Genomic DNA, 18,257 nt, shown 5'->3' with positions numbered 1-18,257 from the left:
CAACCAGTGGGTCAAAGAAGAAATTGCTAGAGAAATCAGTAGCTATCTGGAGATGAATGAAAATGAGAATACAACGTATCAGAACTTATGGGGTGCAGCAAAGGCTGTGCTAAGAGGGAAATTCATTGCCTTAGATGGCTATACTAAAAAACAAGAAGGAGCAAAAATCGAGGACTTAACAGCAAACCTGGAGGAACTTGAGAAACAGCAAACTAACCTCAAAGCAAATAGAAGAACAGAAATAACAAAGATTAAAGACCATATTGAAGATGAACAAGTTTGAAAAGGGTTGAATAGACCTATGTGTCCCACTGACTCACACTAGAAATACGAATGAGAATTACTTCAAAGATATGATTCTTGTATAAAGGGTGTTTAATTCCAGGGTACGGGGGGAAACTGCTAATGCATGCTATGAGTTATGTTCAAAAGGAAACCATCAGCACTACCACAGCAACAGCAGAGGTAAATAATGGGGTGAGGGACAAGAGTTAAGAGGAGGTTTAGATTTCCTATTTGGTGAGGGTGTGCTTATTGGTTTTCTGTTGCTTGGGAACAATGAAATTATCTAAAATTGAGAATGTTGATGGACTGTGGACTTTGGGCCCTCTACATGATGCCCGCTAAATGCAGGTGGCTGAAGGATGCACTGACGGAGAAGTAGATTGGCAAACGATGGTGTATACTTATGACCAAAGGTTGTGCTGCCACAAAAAGGAACAATGTTGTCAGGCATGCAACGATGTGAATGAACATGTGGGACATTTAGTGAGACAAAATAAGCCAGAAACAAACAAAAAAAACAATGGTAAGGTCACCTTTAGAAAATGCTTATAAGAAAACAGGGGCCAAGATTGTAATCTTTTAGAGCAGACGTATTAAGTCCAGGGTGGTGATTATTATTTCTGGATTTTGAGAGACTGTTATATATATATATAACCTGATATTTAGAGATAAGAATGAAGCTGAACAGGTTGGGGTTAAAGTAATTCACAACATAGGGGTGAGGAAGAAAGCATCTATGTTTTAGAACCGCTGTACTCTTTAAGAGCAATGGAAGAAAGATTTTATTTGATCTGGAACTGAAATTTTCTGTAGTGCGTAATCTAATTCAACCTATCTGTATAGCTCATTTGAACAACTGAAATACAGGAAGCACAGAATAAGAGGTCCTTTAATCCTGTATAGATTATTATAATGCCTGGAAACAGCCTAGAATATATTAAGCAGATAATCAAAAACTATTGGCAAAATCCCCTGAGGGAAGGGAGAACTAATATGGAACTATTAAACCTTACCATCAGGGGATCCCCTGATACTGTGTCAAACTTTAGGGATACCCAATCAATAGGCCATGCCCTCGATCTTGAGGCTTACTCTTGTGAAGCTTATGTAAGTAGCAGAGAAGCTTAAACGACCTATAGGCATGCCTAAGAGTTACTTCTGGAGGACCTCTGTTGTTGCTCAGATGTGGCCTCAGTCTCTCTAAGCCCAACTTTGCAAATGAAATCATTGCCCTCCCCGCTACGTGGGACATGACATCCAGGGGTAAAAGTCTCCCTGGCGACATGGGAGATGACTCCCAGTGATGAGTCCAGACCTGGCACTGAGGGGTCAACAATTCCATCCTGACCAAAAGGGGGCAAAGAAGTATAATTAATAAAGTATCAGTGGCAGGGAGAGTTCAAATAGAGTAGAGAAGCTACTCTGGAGGTTGCTCTTATGCAAGCTTCAGGTAGACCTTGCTACCTATCATAACCTGCCAACCCCTAACCAGGACCATTCCAGCCAATCCTAAAGAACACCTAGGGCAATATATAAGATTCCACAAGGGTTCCAGGCACTAGAGTAACTTTCCAGAAACCTACAACCTCCAGATGGGTCCCTGGTCCAGAGAAGTCCTGAAACCTAGCCCAGCCTCTCCAGCACATCAGAGAGTTCCATCTCCCTACCCCATATTAGTGACAGACCCTTCCAATATCAAAAATTTAGAATTGCCATAGCCCAAACAACCCCAAAAAGAGAGATGGGAAGATCAAAGATGATGGTGGAATTATACATAGAAGATAGGACTCAACAAATGAATATGAATGTTGAATCATTAAATTGATATCTCTTCTAGTCTCCAGTATTTTAGGGTAGCTAGAAGAAAAACCTAAAATTGTGAAATTGAACCCCCTGTCAAAGTAGAACATATATGTTCTACTACTAATTGCGGTGCTGTGCTTTGAAATTTATAGCTTTTTTAATATATATGTTATTGTTCACAAAAAAAGAAGGGAAAAAAAGTCAATTGTGATGATAAAAATAGTATTTAAGCCTTCAAGCCTCCTGTATTCTGGAGCAGCTAGAAGGGAAAATATGAGAGGATTGTATGGTAACCCACGACAAACTCTGGGATCTGTCCTGTAACCACTTGTTGAAGAATGCTTTGAAAACTATTGCTTTTTTATTTCTTTGCTTTGTATATACGTTATATTATACAAAAAAAAATTTTAATAAGCCCATTACGTGTTAACATAAATAATTTTTAAAAATAACCACGTATTTTTCAAAACAAAAAAATTAGTAAGAATAATGCATTGCTTTATTTTTACAAATCTCTTTAATGTCTGGCTTCATAGAAAACAGCTGGATTCCCATATCTGCTTCTGCATTCAATCTGTTGCATATGTTATTTTGGTTGAAGTTTATGAAGAAAATCTGGCCTTACCCAATATGTAATTGAAAAAAAGGAAGTGTTTTAAGAGCCTTTTCAGATAATTGTGCATATTCTTTCTTAATGCTACACCAAAACTTAACAGTGGCATGTTATCAAGAGTTACTTGCAATGCAAAGTTCATAGCCATGAACTTTCCATACTTTGCTTTATTGAAGTCCATCAGTCTGTCCAGAACTTTGAATGGATCTTTAATCCATGCTTGATGTTGTGACATTATGCATTGGTTATTTTGAAAATGGTTCACTGGATTATGAAGATCTTCCCAATGGTGACACATTGCATAACACAATATCCAAAAAATCACATTTGCTAATACCACCGCAGATTTCGTCTGTCTGTAAGTATTGAGAAGCTGTCAGGCTCACAGTGGCAGATACAAATTTTCCAGAATTCTAAATTTCACTTGAAAGCTCAAAGTTCGCTCTTGGAAACGAATGCTAACAGTTGTTTTCCTTGAAGCAACAGGCTCATTTGATTCATTTTCAGGAAAATATCTACCAGAGACCTAGGTCTGAATAAACACAGTTTGCCTGTTAGTCATTCTTTCAAGTAACAATGACAATCCATGAACAAATCAGCTAGTTCAGCTTGCAACTCTAATAACCTCACAAATGCTTCACCTCAAGACCACTGTCAAACTTCTTTGTGCAGCAGAAGCATTTTATGGATACTACCCGGTTTATAGCACAGAATGCTAAAAAGATGTGTACTCGAGGGTCAAGATTTAATGCCGTTAATAATTTTTATTGATTCATCAAGGACATTTGTAAATGAAACTGGCATTCTTTTTTTTAACTGTGAGTACATGCAGGTGGAGAAAGAATGACTCCTAGTACGGCTGGGTGACACTGCTTTGACTCATATTGAGGCACAAACAGTTCTACTCACCATCAACACAAATGTCACAACAGAGAATAAGACAAATACCATCTTGGCATTATTTTTTAAGTAATTTTGACCTCATAGACCCCCTGCAAGTGTATCAGGGACTCCCCAGATTTCCTCAGACCATGCTTTAGAAATGCTGCCTGACACCAAGCATGGTGGTAAGAGCTAAGCATATCTTTGTTGAACAAATGATTAAAAGAATGAATGAAAGATGAAAATAAAGGAGGAGGGAATGAGAGAAGGAAGGCCTAATTTACTCTGCTCGTGGCTTTCTGCGTCATCTGAAAGAGTAGATCTGACATAAATGGAATGTCAGTTGAAGAAAGTCAACTAGAAGGGTATGCTGGTTTGAAAGGATTTTGTACCCTAGAAAAGCCATGTTTTAATCCTAATCAATCCTGTGGGACCAACCGTTTCTTCTAATCCCTATTCAATGCGATGGGTTGGAAACTTGACTGGGTTATCTCCATGCAGATGTGACTCAATCAAATGTGGGTATTAAATTTGATTAGGTGGAGACATGTCTCTACCCATTCCAGGTGAGTCTTGATTACTTTACTGGAATCCTTTAAAAGAGGAAGCATTTTGGGGAAAGCTTGAGAACGATGAGAGCAGCAGAGGCACGAGAACAGAGTCCACCAGCCAGCGACCCTTGGAGATGAAGAAGGAGAACGCCCCTGGGGGAGCTTCATGAAGCTGGAGGCCTGGAGAGAAAGCTAGTAGATGTCACCCTGTTTGCCACGTGCCTTTCCGGTTGAGAGAGAAACCCTGAACCTTATCGGCTTTCTTGAACCAAGGTATCTTCCCTGGATGCCTTAGATCGGACATTTCTATAGACTTGCTTTAATATGGACATTTCCACAGTCTTAGAATTGTAAACTAGCAACTTATTAAATTCCCCTTTCTAAAAGCTGTTCTATTTCTGGTATATTGCATTCTGGCAGCTTGCAAACTAGAACAAAGGGGCTCTGCCGTGGGTTTGCCCTCAGCCTGAGCAGACAGCTCTGAGTATGATGACTGCTGTGGGGTATACTCCAAAGTAGTCTGTCTCAAAAAGTCCCATAATGTCAGTGGCAGTATCACGATAGAAGAATAGAGAGGAGCTGCTTTAGTCTTAAGTATTTAAGGAAAAATAGGTACTACCATCTGGATCCAATGGACACTTTTAATAGTACTTTGTCATTTTATTAAAAATATGCAGAAATAAGACTAAAGGGAAAGTAAAGAACAAATTCATTAATTATTCTAATAAGAATTCAAACCTAGCAAACCTAAATTTTTATTCCATATTTTCCTGATTTTGATGGTATAAAATACCTGACGTGGGTAAAATCCTCTGAATACAACTAACTTCTCCTCAATTTTCACATCTGTACCAGAAAACATCTGCATCTTATAGAGATTCCAGTTTGCATTACTTCTGATTTCTGTACTCTATTTTGTAAATCTGAAATACTTAGAGAAATTTTTTAACCCTCTGATGGCTCATAATTTTGTTGAAGATGGTCATCTTCTTTGTTCCATAATTATAAAAGAATTGTATTTTTAGACTTATAAACACCAAGTTCAATTGGAGTTTATAAACACCAATAACGTTTCTTTCATTTCTTCATTACCTATTTCCTTCCTATCACCTTAGTTAGCACCTGCTCTCAAATTTGTTTACTTATAAACTATATCCAGTAAATTTTAGTGCACAAATCTCATAAAAGGTAAAAGAATACTATTACATATCCTTTTAGTAAAATAGGATGGCCCAGGTTCTTGTTCCAAAAATATTGTATGATGACGTTTTTCCTATTGAATGAGAATACTACGTTTCCTTTTTGTCCTTAGACATAAGGGTTTACTCATTGATTTCTGAGTTTGGGAAAATTCATCTAGTGCATTGTCATCTAAAGACTCATAGTCTGAGATTTCACTTATATAATTAACTTCATCCTCATTAGAGATGCTATCTGTCTCTCTGCATTCATCTCCTGAATCATCTAACAATTACAAAACATTTTCCTCTGTCAGTTTTCTTCTCTTTGTCATTATGGATAGAAAATGAAAAAAATCTGGTTTCTCATTTGTGTTCAATAAAAGCGAAAAGCAGACTACAAGATGATATCTGCAGTCTTCTTCTGACAATGCAATGTTTTGGACAACTGTTTTAGTTTCCTATTTCTGCTGTAGCAACTGACCCAAAACAAAACAAATACATTATCTTAAAGTTTTAGAGGTCAGAATGCAAAAATGAATCTCACTGAACTGAAATCCAGGTGTTGGCAGACCTACATCCTTTTGAAGGATGTACATCTAGGAGAGAATCCTTGTTTTGCCTTTTCCAGTTTCTAGAGGCCAGTTCCATTTCTTGGCTTCTGGCTCCATTCCTCCATCTTCAGAAACAACACTGACCAATCCGGTCTTTCTGATGCTGCTTCAGTCTGGATCTCCATGTTCATGGTCACATTTCCTTCTCTGACTCTTTTGAGGACCCTTGTGATTTTAGTGGGCCACAGGATAATCCAGAATTATCTTCCATCTCAAAATCCTAAACTTAATCACATCTGCATGTGAGGTGATGTAGTCAGAGGCTCCAGGGATTAGGAAATGGGCATCTTGGGAGGAGGAGAGGGTGCATTATTCTGGCTGCACCAGCAGCACAATAAGAAAACTAAAGGATGATTCAACAGTTATGATTTATTATTATGCCATCCTTCTAGGAAATGCCATCATTCTTCCACTTTCTTCTTCTTATTATTTTTGTTGGAAATAGTTGATAAGTAATGATAAAATAATTTCTATGATGAGGATTTAGCAAAATGTTTCAAGAGATGGCAAAGCTAAGACCTCTGAGATCCCATCAATGTATCTTAAATTTATAAAATGGGTCAATGGACTCATATGGTAATTGAAAAAAATTTTTTCTATTTAAAAAAAATAAATACAATTTTTCCTTGTTCTTTGGAAGACCTTTAAGGAAGACCAAAAGTTAAGACATACCAATCCTTACAAATAGAACTGTTCAAAAAAGAAACTAACAAAAGTAGACTCAGATCCAAAGGATTGTGATTATATACTGAGGGTTATGTGTACAAAACAAAACCCCTACCCACACCCAAAGAAGGACATTAATGGGGTAGTATGAATCTAAAGCTTGAATTCTGAACCTTAAGGTAAAAATGCACGGGGCCAGAGTGTGTGGGGTAGAGGATGCTGTATTAGTTAGGAAATGGTATACTGCTATAGCCAAAGAAAACACCCAAATCTAGTGACTTTAAGAAAAAAAAAATAGATAAATCTGTCAGGGACCCATTTTCATTCCCACTTACGACTCTGTCATCCCTTGGGAACTTGTCATCTGCGTGGTTGCATCACTGCAGTTCCCACTGATGGGAATGGGCAAGGCCCATTGAGAAGACCTAGCCACTTTCTTAAAGCTCAGCCCTGAGAGGTGCGTATCACTTCCATTCACACCCATTAGCAAGAGCTTAGTCACATGACCACTCCCAACCTCAAGGGAGGCTGGGACTCGTAGTCAAACTATGTGCTCAGGTGGAGAAGAGGATGGATTTGGTGCACAGCCAACAACCTCCAGCAAAATGAATGACCAGATGCTTTGATCCCTGCAGACCAGCCCATCTCAGGTCCTGAAAGGGAAAGAAATAATGGACCACATTACAAAGCAGGGGTTCTTACCTGGTCAAGGTCGAGGATCAGAATTATCATGGAAGTGTTTTTGGATTCAGCCCTATTGACAGAGGCTCTGAATTTTCCTAGGCAATTCTAAGTTAACTATGGTAATGGAAGAAAGCCCAATGTCTAAGGAATCTCTTTCTGTAGTTAATACCTACTGGCTGGGGTTCATGTCCTCCTGAGCTTCCTTGGATTGCAGCATTCTCAGGCCTGGGAGCCCTTCCCCAAGTGCTAAGCCCAAGCCCTGGCCCTGGCTCATAGCAGGCACTGAGTGGATGTTTGTTGAACTTATTATTTCTACTTTCACAACAGAAAGAGTGGAGTGGGGAAGTCCTTTGAAATGCCTTCCGGCCAATAGAAGGAAATTCTATGTGTCCCTTTGACTCAATCTGGTTTCAAAGATAAACATAGATAAACTACCCCAGAGAAAAGGTGTCCCTCCAAAAAGTGAAATCATAACTGGGAAGCCAAGAGGACTGTTGCAGCTGGATGGAGTGAAACTGCATGATCATTCAACTGCACCAGAGAATTGCTGTGAGCAGCAACACACCTCCACTCACCTGCCCAGCAGGCAGGAGGCTCTGGAGCTGTGCTTCTTCAGTTCCAGTGTTAGACTGCAGACTCTGTACCAGTAGGTCTGCATTTCTAATGAACTCCCAGGCCCTGCTGATGCTGCCGGTCCATAGACCAGGTTTTGAACACAGAGACTCTAGAAAGCCAATGAGGAGGAAAATGCAGAGAATCCTACTTGATGGCTGTATCCACACTTTACTCCTTCCCATTTGGCACCTCTTTCCTCCCTTTTCCCAGCCTCTTGCTTTTTTGGGAAGGGGGTAAGATTCCTGCCCCAAAATTAAGGGTCTTAGGGCAGAGGCCAAAGCTGTGACCTGGGGTAAAAGGTGAAATCTAGGCCTTGGGTCCCCCTTCCCTACAGAGGATTATCTTCAAACATCCTTTGGATGAAGCACAAGTCTGATGGAGGCTTTTCCCAATGACCTCAATGCCAAGAATCTCAGAACAGGGAGAAGGAGACTGTTTTCTCCAGCTTGAAAAAAGAACTAGAGCAGAACCAAGCAATGGATTTCCGGAGTCCTGCTCATTTGTCACTTTGAACAGACTTTATAGCCTGTCCATGCATACCCCTAAATTTGTGCCAAAAGCATTGAATCCAGCAGCTGGGAAGAAACTTGGCATCTTTGTTCAAGGATCTTTATTCCCAACTGAGGCCAATGGGCAAAAACAACTTTGCCTTCAGTCACAAAGTGAATATTATTTCCATGTTTCTGGGCCTCTAGCCTAGAGTTTTTCCAGGAAGTCACACTGCCTCCCAGACTAATAGAAATCAAGGACATGTCCAGCCATGCCTGGCAGCTAGGGGAAAGGGACCACTGGCCATGAGCCACGCTGGGCCACCTGCCTTGACACTACCCCCTCACGCACACCCCACCCCCTGCTGCTTGCCTTGCAGAACTCCCTGTTTAATGCTTTATTCCTCCCAGTGTTTCATTATTGATTCAGCCCCTTGCTGCCGGGTCTGACCAAGCAAGCCGTGAGAGTTTGTATAATGTCAACTTCATCAAAAATGCAGCAGTTGGGGTTTTACTCGTCTGCGTGCTACCTAGACGATTTAAATCGATGATCGGTTGTTTCTGTGAGCCAAGGAGGGCACAGACAGCTTGCAGGCCAGCTTCTGGCTTCTCTGAAATGATTCTGGGTCCCCCCAGAGTTTGGGGACCCAACATCTCCCAACTCCTGGGATGGGGCGATTGACCGAGATGAAGAGCTGGGAAGTCAGGAATAATTTTGTAAAACAAGCCCCAGCCACAAGTTTAGAAACAAATTTGACAATATAGTATTATGCTGCCATTAAAATATTGCAGGTGAAAAGCTAATGAGATGGAGAAACTTTTATTCTTTCATCCGTTCACTCAAAAAAATATTTACTGAGCACCTACTACATGCTAAGCCCTAGATTACAGAGGTGAATAAGGCAAACAAAGTCCCACTTTTCATGGGGAGCTGAAAATTCTGTTAGAGAGAAAATCAGGCTCTCCAATAGAAATCATGATAACTGCTGACAGTTACTGAGTATACGAGGCACTGATCTGCCGCAGCCACTCTGTTTCTGTCCCAGCTGGGAAATCCACCACCGCTTCCTCCCCGGGGAACAGAGTCCCCGGTGAACCTGAGGCTGTGGCCCCACGCCTTACAGCTTGTGGGCAGAGCTGGGGAAGGGTCAAGCTCTCCGAAGATTGAGCCTTTGCAATACAGTCCTTCAACGCAATGTTGTCAGATGGGCCTTGGGAGCCATGCTTTCTCCTGCCAGGATCCAGCCTTATTGCCATGAAAGTCCAGCCAGAACCTGACATCCGGGGCTGTTAACCAGCCTCACTAGACCCCTGCCGTGTTCAGAGAAATGGAGTGACAACAGCTACGCCACTGTCTAAAAGTCCTCCGGCCCTGAAGACCCTGCTGGGCTACTCTGAGGCTGGGACGGCTCCCTAAAGGGTGCGGCAGTAGCTGCCCCAGGGAGATCATGGTAACCAAGACACCAAGAAGTTGCATCCAATAAGCTGCAGCTCTGAGTTCTTGGTATACAGCGTGTGACATTTCTTAGTGCATTTTGTTATTATCCTCATCCGCATTTTACCAATAAGGAAGCTGAGGCCCAGCCTGTTTAAGTCAGTTGCCCAAGCTCACACCGCTGAGAAGTGGCAGGCTGGCAGGCCATCTCCAGACCTCACACCCTTAACAGCTCAGCTATACCATGTTCTGGTCTCCAGCTAACCTCGCTGGGGTCCTACTTTCAGGCCCTCCCCCCAAGACTTGTCATATGAAGAGGACAGCAGCTCAGGTCACTGAGGAGCCAGGAGAACACTGACTGAAGGGCACAGGCCTGGGTAGCAGGCAGTCCTGCTTTGAACCCTGGACAGGCCACCTACTGACTGTATGACCCTCAGAAAGTCATTTTACCTCTTCAGCCCTCGGTTTCTTTATCTCTGTAATGGAGACGATAATGCTTAACTCTTCAGTCTGCCAGGTAGATTATTATCAATACTGACAATTACTAGTGTTGATTGATTATTTGCGGAGTATGCCTGATGCCAAGTCAAAGCATAAAAGACATGCATTATTTAATCTTGGTAAGACCTAGGAATTGGACACTATATCATCTCCACTTGACAGATGAGGAAATTGAGGCTTAAATAGGTCAAGTGACTTTCCCAAGGTTATAAGAAAGACACAAAGCCAGGTTTTGAATCCATGTCCTCTAAGGACAGACGCCTAGTTTTAACCTCTCCACCCTGTGTTCTCCATCTGCAGCAGATGAAATAAAGCTTGTCAAGGACTTGGCACTGCGCCTGGGTCATTCACTCCCTCAATTAACTGTAGCTATTATTGCTATTGCTATAACAAAGAGAGAGAAAAACGTGTTGCATCTAGCACAGCGCCTGGCACATAGGAAGCCTCCAGTGAACCGTGTTAAAGGTTATAGTTGTTTCATCATGCCCAGGCTATCTGACAGTCCAGTGGGGACTCCAAGGGAAGCAAGCAGGTCCTTTCTTCTCTGCAGGACTCTGTGGTTTACTCAAGAAGTGAAAGACACAACTGAGGCAGTTACATAGCCATTTCTTCCTCCACAAACCAAGGTGGGCAGATGGGAGCTCTTCGGAGGGTCCCTTCCAGTCCTGACATGCTTTCTATCCTGCACAGGATTGGTGTGAGGTGAAATGCCTAATGATGGAGCACAAGTGCTAGTGGACAGAGGCTTTTTCAGAGACCAAGCTGCCCAAAGAAAGAATTTTTCTGCATGTATATGTCCCACCCAGCACAGTAGATCCTTCAGAGGTTCTAGATTCTCATGCCCCAGCTTACTAGAAGTGTCTATCTTTGTTCTCTATCCTTCTGGCCTTGACCCCAGGTGTAAAGGACGATTACTCCCCCGTGTCCAGCAGAGGTCTCAGTAGCTCCTGCCTGACTTAGAGGACTGGGTCCATTGTCGAGTTCTCCCGGCCCCCAATACCTACATAAAAGACAGATTTTGCATTACGATTGGAAAAGGCTCTACCAACCTTGTACTTCGATTAACTTGTTGTACAGATGAGGAAACAGAGGCCCAGTGAGGGCTCATGATCTGCCCAACTCACAGAGCCATTGCGTGGAGCCTCTGCGATAAGAACCCATTTCTCCTGGAACCCTCCTTAGTCCTGTCTCTGCTCCCCACTTGCTTCCTTGGCACACATACATGCTAATTATGTGTCACTTAATGGAACGATGACTCAAAACTTGGGGATCTTGGTGACACTGGCCTTGAGCCTCCCCAGGCTACAGAGGGATAAGTGGGTGGTCCTGTTGCACAAAGCAGATCTGCAACTCCTCAAGGGAAGTCCAGGCCAGGCCACAGACCTCCACGCAGGATGGAGCAACATGCTCAATGCATCTAAATCTGGAATAGAGTCCTGGCCCCGTGGTCTTGGGCTATTCATTTCCCTACTCTTAGCCTTGGCTCATTTGCAAAATTGGAAGAAAATCCCTCCTTTTCAGCCTTGTTTGGGCAAAATAAATGAAATAATTTGTAAAGCACTAAGCACAGGGCCAGCAGATATTCAGTAGGAATTCAGTAAAGATGGAATCTTGCAATAAGGTCTGTGCGAGAAGATGGGAAAAAAGGATCAAAATCCGTCAACTCTGAGACAACATCAGTCATAAAATGCATCATGAATGAAAAACATTGCAGAAAAAATATGACCTAATGCTTTCTTATCACTTAGATTTTTTTATTTAATGCTTAGAGAAAGAGGTTCTTTCGACTTAGACGGAACTTTACAGTCAGAGCCTGCCTCTTCTGAATTCCTTTTCAACTTGGAATTCTTGGAGTTCATGTTTTCCCACACTGTATTGTCCTCTGGCCTCAGAAGCAGCATTTTCTACAAGAACCCACAAATGAAGTAAAAGCCATGGGGGCAGGGTTCTTATGCCAGTCTTGCCATTACGTAGCACCAGCTCAATTAGGCCTCCCATGTGGGAAATGTTGCTAAATATCTCTGATTCACCATCTCCCCAACTCTCCTTGCATGTCCATTTGGTTCTTAATCATCCTCTGGATTTGCTCCCACTCTGCAAGTTTGGAAACTGAAGCTTTTGATGTCTACCCAGGCAACAGCAACTGTAAAACACTATCAGTTATAAGATGCATCCCAGTTACAGATGTGAATATGTGAAAATATTTGCTGTTTGAAATGGATAATAGTGTGTATTAAAACCCCACTATGAGCCTGGCCCCATGGCAAGTGCTCTAGCATGCCTCATCCCTTATTGTCGCATCTCTCTTGTTTGAGTCTATTATTATCATCCTTCCTTTATAGATGAAACCTCTGAGTCTCCGAGAGGTAAAGCAGTTTGCCCCAGGTCACACAGCTGGTAGGACTGAGCTGGTGTCTCTTTGATCTTGTCGTCGCTACAAAGAAGAACTCTTCCTCCAAGCTGGCTTCTAAGCTCATTTGGTTCCTGCAAAATTAAGTCAGCTCTGACCCTGGGAAGCCTTTCCCTCATCTTGGAAAGCCTTGTACATCTTTTGATTTCCTTGCTTTAGAGGATAATAACAATAATACTCTACGCCAGGTGTTGTTCTAGTTGCTTTATGTGTTTTAGCACATTGAATGCACCCAAATGCCTTATGAGATGGCCTCCACCATGAGCCCTATTTTACGGATGAGGAACCGAGACCCAGGATCACAAAGCTGCAAAGGGGAAGAGCTGGGATTCAGGCAGGGTTTTTTTGTTTTGTTGTGTGCTTTTTTTTTTTTTTTTCATTTTTAAAATATTTGTATTGTGAAAAAAACATATATACAAAAGATAACAAATTTCAATTTCAAATATTCAAATAAATTTCAAAGCTCACCACAACAATTATTTATAGAACAGATTTCAGAGTTTGGTATGGGTTACAGTTCCACAATTTTAGGTTTTTCCTTCTAGCTGCTCCAAGACACTGGAGACTAAAAGAAGTATCAGTAAAATGATTCAACATTCATCCTCATTTGTTAAATCCTTTCTTCTCTGTTCAAACCAGGCAGTTTTAGTACCAGATCTCCCTCTCCTAACCCATCCCAAACCCTGTCTCACCAAGCTGGCAACAAGAAAGTCCTCTACTGCCCCCAAAACTCCTCCCTCTATCCCGCCCCAATCTCTGCTGACCTAAATCCTGTTGACTTTCCCAGTGGCCAGAGCCCTCTCCTGCTGGGAGCAGGATCTCAGCTGTCTAGCTCGAGTCAGATGGATGGCCTTCCACAGTCGGGTCTGGCTCCCAAGTTTCTCCATGCTGGGCCCAAACACAACAAATCTAGCAGCCCTGGCTGGTCTTCAGAACAAATGCAAGGGGGATGTAGCAAGAAATCTAATTAGAACCCCTCGAGCCCCGGCTCTTTCTCTTATTAAATTAGCCCCCTTTGAAGTGGAACTCGACTCATTCTAATAATTGGAATGCGGAGGAATTGTCTTATAGGATCCCGATCCGAGAAAAATTGCTTTCACAATTGCATTTATCCATGTCCTGGTCTCTCCCCACTGGAACAAAACATGGCTGTGAATGATAAATCATTCCTGCTTTGGAGAAGAGTTTGGGAAGGGTCCAGGCAGCCCAGCTTCCCCACGGGCCAGAGCTGCTGATGTGCAGTGTTGGGGACCCCACACAAACACGGGGAGTGGGGTCACCCGGGTTTCCTGCAACTACCCTGTCATCCAAGAGCCAAATCAAAGAGCCACACCAGGATGCAGAAGCTGGTAGGGAAATATGGAAAATTCAGGCCAAATGCTTCATGTGGACTGAACGGCCCAGAAAGGAAATCCCCAAATGCAGACTCCCTGCCCCCGCATCAGAATCACCTGGCTGCTGATTTCAGGGCCCCATCCCCTGAGACTGAGTCCACAGGTCTGCACAGGAGCTCAGAATCTACACCTTTGTAAAGCTCCCCGGGATGGTTCTGAGCTGCAGGCAAAGTGCTCCAGGGTCGACTCTGTGACCGAGTCCCTTTCTTTCCCTAGGGTCTTGGGGAACAGGATCCGTGGCTGCCAGTCCTGAGCCCCAGGGGATGCACCAAATGGACACCTCCATTTCAATGAGCATATTTCTGTGCTCTTGATTCAGGGTATATACTAGAGGTGATATTTACTTTGGAAGTTTTAAAAGGAATGTGTTGTTGTTGTTGTTTGAGATACTACTGGCTCCTGCCCATCCTTCCTGATCTTATTCTCAGCTCCTCTAAAAAGCTTTTGCCAAGTACTCCTACCCCACACACACCCTCTCTTTTTTTTTTTTTTTTTTTCTGTTTTGGCCCCTGGACCAGCCCTCAACCAGGTTCCTGGCTCCTGATTGCTTGGCGCTCACCCTGATCTTTACACATTATTTGCAGTTATAGGCATTTGAAAGACAATTGGATCTCACTAAGTGTATTGGATATAGTGAATGGGTCCCCAAAATGGAGCTTCTCAAAAGCAAGCCCAGGCCAGTTTCCCCATCAGAGATCAGATGGGTTGTCTCCTAAGAGATCCCGTTGGGGTAAACGGAGCTCAAGGACCAGGGCCATCATTCTGTCTTTAGAGACAAGGAGAAATAGAGGGTTATTCAAGATCACACAGCCCAGAGCCCCTGTTATGGTCCCCATCCTTCATCCATCCAGAAGATGAACTTCTTGTTCCCTCTAAGTAAGCTAATTAACTTCAGGGGCTTTCTCTCTCTCCTTCCTTCCCAGCAAACACCTTCTGGGAGATTCCATATGGCTCCTCTTCTGTGGAGGAAGAGCTCTGGAACCAGAGGCAGCTCCAGCCCTTCTGGGTTGGCCCCAGAGCATGCCACCTGGAAAAGACTCCAGGCATTGGTGGGTCTTAAGAAAGAACCACAATGGGCCTGAAGAGAATTGTGGTCAGAAAAATGACTTGGTTTCAATCATCCATTTTACTCAATGGAGCTTCTTTCTGGGTATCTTCAAGTCACATCCGCTTGCCTTCTTGATCTACAGGCAGGCTCTCCACAGCCTGGGGAATTGTGAGCTACCAGGAATAATGTTTTCCATGGAATCTTTATTCCTTACCTTCCCTTTCCCAAGGCCCTAAAAAGAACAAGTACAAGTATCTGATTCCCAGAATGTTTTCACTAATGGCCATTAGCCTAACCCTGAAATGGAATAAATCCAACCTTTGCATTAGCTTGCAGAGAACATCCCTGCTGTCAAAGTCTGGAAGACCAAAGTGCTTTCAGCAAAACATCCACAGGGTACAACCGTTGAGACTACCCTTCTTCCATCTTCTGGTCTTTCATCCATATTGTGTTAACTCACCCTGTACTCTGCTGTGAGACACAAGTACTGCTATGCTAGAGACTCATGACTCGGGATTGTTTCTTCCGGTCTTCCAAATCCTTTTCATTGATATTTAACTGTACAGCTGTCAAGCCACATTCAGCCACTTGTGCCTTCTTCAAGCTCACAACAACCCCAGGGCTGAATATCATATGGGCTTTGGTATTTGTTGACCTGGTCAAATTCTGGTTCTGCCACTCTATGGCTAGGGGTGAATTATATAATCTCAAAGCCTCAGTTTTTGTATCTTTAAAATGGGAATGATAATACTAGCAGGTTTGTTGTAAGAATTTATTAAGATCAATATGTAGAAGGCTTTCACAGTGCCTGGTAGAGAGTGAGTACAATGACTGCCAGGCATTATTATTACTATTACATTCCATTGTACAGATAAGGAATCTAGGGCTTAGAGAGGAAAAACAGTTTCCCAAAGACACACAGATTCATGGTGGGTCCTAGAGGCAAACATATCTCTCTGATTCTACATTTTAGGCCCTTTTCATTAAACAATCTAGCAGAGTTCAGCCTTTAGGGTGATTTTGGAAACCCAGGCTCCTAGTGAAGTCCCAGAGAAGATCAAATAGAATAAAGTCATGATGAGAGACTAGAACAAAAGAGCCAGACAAAGAGGGAGAATGTGCTGATTCCTGCCACCTCTCCTTACTGATGTGGAGAAACGCAAAAAATGCAAAAGGAGAGTAGAGAAAAAAAAGAGAAGGGCAAAGAAGGAAAGGAGCTCCAGAGTCTGAGGAAGGGAGCTGGAAAATTAAATACCAAACACAGCACAAATGCATTGCCCCCACCCCCTTAATGGCTCCCTATGACAGGTAGGCACCCAGGGCTGGTCCCTTCCAGATGGAGAAATGGCCGAGGCAGAGGACTCAGTCCCATTGCCAGAAATGGTCGGCACCAGAGACACCAGAAGCTCCCAAATTCCCAGTCTCTGATGTCCTCCTTGAAACATTCTCAGGCCAAAATAAATGTGGGAGCCCCATCGTGGAGTCTTGGAGCTGGAAGAAAATTCAACATGTCGCCCGATGCAGTCCGGTCCTTCCAGACAAAACCACACCAAAACCATCCCCAATAGATGTTAATTAGATGAATGGTTTTAAATTAAATAATGGGGAATGGACAGAGCAAAGGGTGCCAAGGATAATTTGAACAGAGAAGCTCTCCAGAGAAAATAGTGGTAAAGCACAAAGAATTACTGAAGCACACGCAAAGGAAGCAGGGAAACGGGTATGGACTTGTTTATATCCAAGAGCTGATGGAGAAGAAGCAACTATGGAGCTTTTCAACCAGGCTGCTTCTCTCCGTCCCCAGCAGGTTCATACGACTCGAGGATGAGGACTTCCAGTCCAGCAGGTCCATCTGTCCAGCCTCTACTCCCCTCATGCCCTGCTCCTTCTCTGTAGAGGCAGCCACATGCAACTGCCTTCAGTTTGGGGGATGAGCCACACTTTTCCTCTCCTTTCTGGGCCTTTGCAACTGCAGCCTAGATCACCGGTCCCTCCTCCTATTCCCACCCCTGATCCTGCTTCACTAACTCCTATCCTTCCCGGAGGTCTGGGCTCAGTCCTGGGAAGTGATTTATCACCCCCACTGCCAAAAGGTATGTGCTTCTGTGGCCAAGTTCCTGGAGAACATGCTGTAAGCTCCCTGCCCAGCCCAGGGCACGTGGGCAGAGACTGTGGCCACCTTGTCCCAGCTGTATCGCCAGGGCTGCACACTGAGCCGTGGACACTCCATAAGCATTTGTAGGACAAAAGAAGAAATCATCACTAATGTCCCACAGTCTGGCCCACAGTCCAATATTTGAGGCTGAAAATAATGAGAAGTGAGTATTTAATGTGCCCTTAAAGCTCTTTAAATAATAATAAAGCAGACATTTATTAGGCATTTCTTATCTGCTATGCCCACATTCAATGCTTCACATTTCTGGTCTCGGTTGAGCTGCACACATCCCTGTGTACCAGGAGGATGAATGAAGACCAGAGGGGTTGAGTAACTTGTCCAAGAGCACAGAGCACTGGCTTGAATGTGGGCCAAGCTGGGTCTGGAGCGCCAGCATTTGCTATGGACCGGCCTCTCTCTTTCTCTGAAACCCACCCCGGAAAGCCCCTCGTGTGTAACCCTAAACCATGCCTGCGGCAGAGTCAGCCCATTTCCTCTTCTCACGTCTCAAGCCCAGATGGGGTCTGAGTGACAATTATCTCATCCTGGGGCAGAGCCCTGGGATCCCGGCTCTCCCCACGGACCGAGGGCAGAGTGACCACTGCCCAAAGGGCACTTGCTCCTCTGGATCCAAAGGTGCCGTCTGGCCCTGGCCGCCACGAGCCTCACATGGGCAAAGCAGAGGTCGCAGGGACAGGGGAAGAAGGCGGTGGCAAGCGGCTGTCATCGCAGCGTATTCAGGAACTAGCCAAGACGACCTCCTCTGTGCAGCCTTTCCCCACTCCGCGCTTGTAACTGCGTCTTGCTGGAGCCCCTGGAGCCCTCTGCTGCCTCCGGGCGCGGGGCCCTGACTGTGAGCCTCAAAGCACCTCGGAGCCCAGGTGCAAGCAGCCCTGCCACTCACCTAACCCTCAATCACCTCATCTGTAAAATGG

The 18,257-nt window shown here is 43.7% G+C and overlaps 1 long non-coding RNA gene across 2 annotated transcripts in view; it reads left to right on the top strand.

The window, feature by feature from the left end:
• The window catches only part of LOC143674720 (uncharacterized), a 36,866-nt gene extending 21,371 nt beyond the window's left edge, over window positions 1-15,495 (top strand). Inside the window, exons 2-3 of one of the 2 annotated variants that reach the window (XR_013171188.1) lie at window positions 14,336-14,452; window positions 15,043-15,495. This is a non-coding gene — a long non-coding RNA (uncharacterized LOC143674720). The remainder of the gene's footprint in view (window positions 1-14,335; window positions 14,453-15,042) is intronic. The other variant, XR_013171189.1, reaches the window with a different exon arrangement.
• Window positions 15,496-18,257: the final 2,762 nt, after the last annotated feature.

The sequence above is a fragment of the Tamandua tetradactyla genome, chromosome 2 (genome assembly GCF_023851605.1).
Source record: "Tamandua tetradactyla isolate mTamTet1 chromosome 2, mTamTet1.pri, whole genome shotgun sequence".
Lineage (NCBI taxonomy): Eukaryota > Metazoa > Chordata > Mammalia > Pilosa > Myrmecophagidae > Tamandua > Tamandua tetradactyla.
Note: the sequence above shows the minus strand (reverse complement) of the source record. Positions and strands in the feature narration are given on the sequence as shown.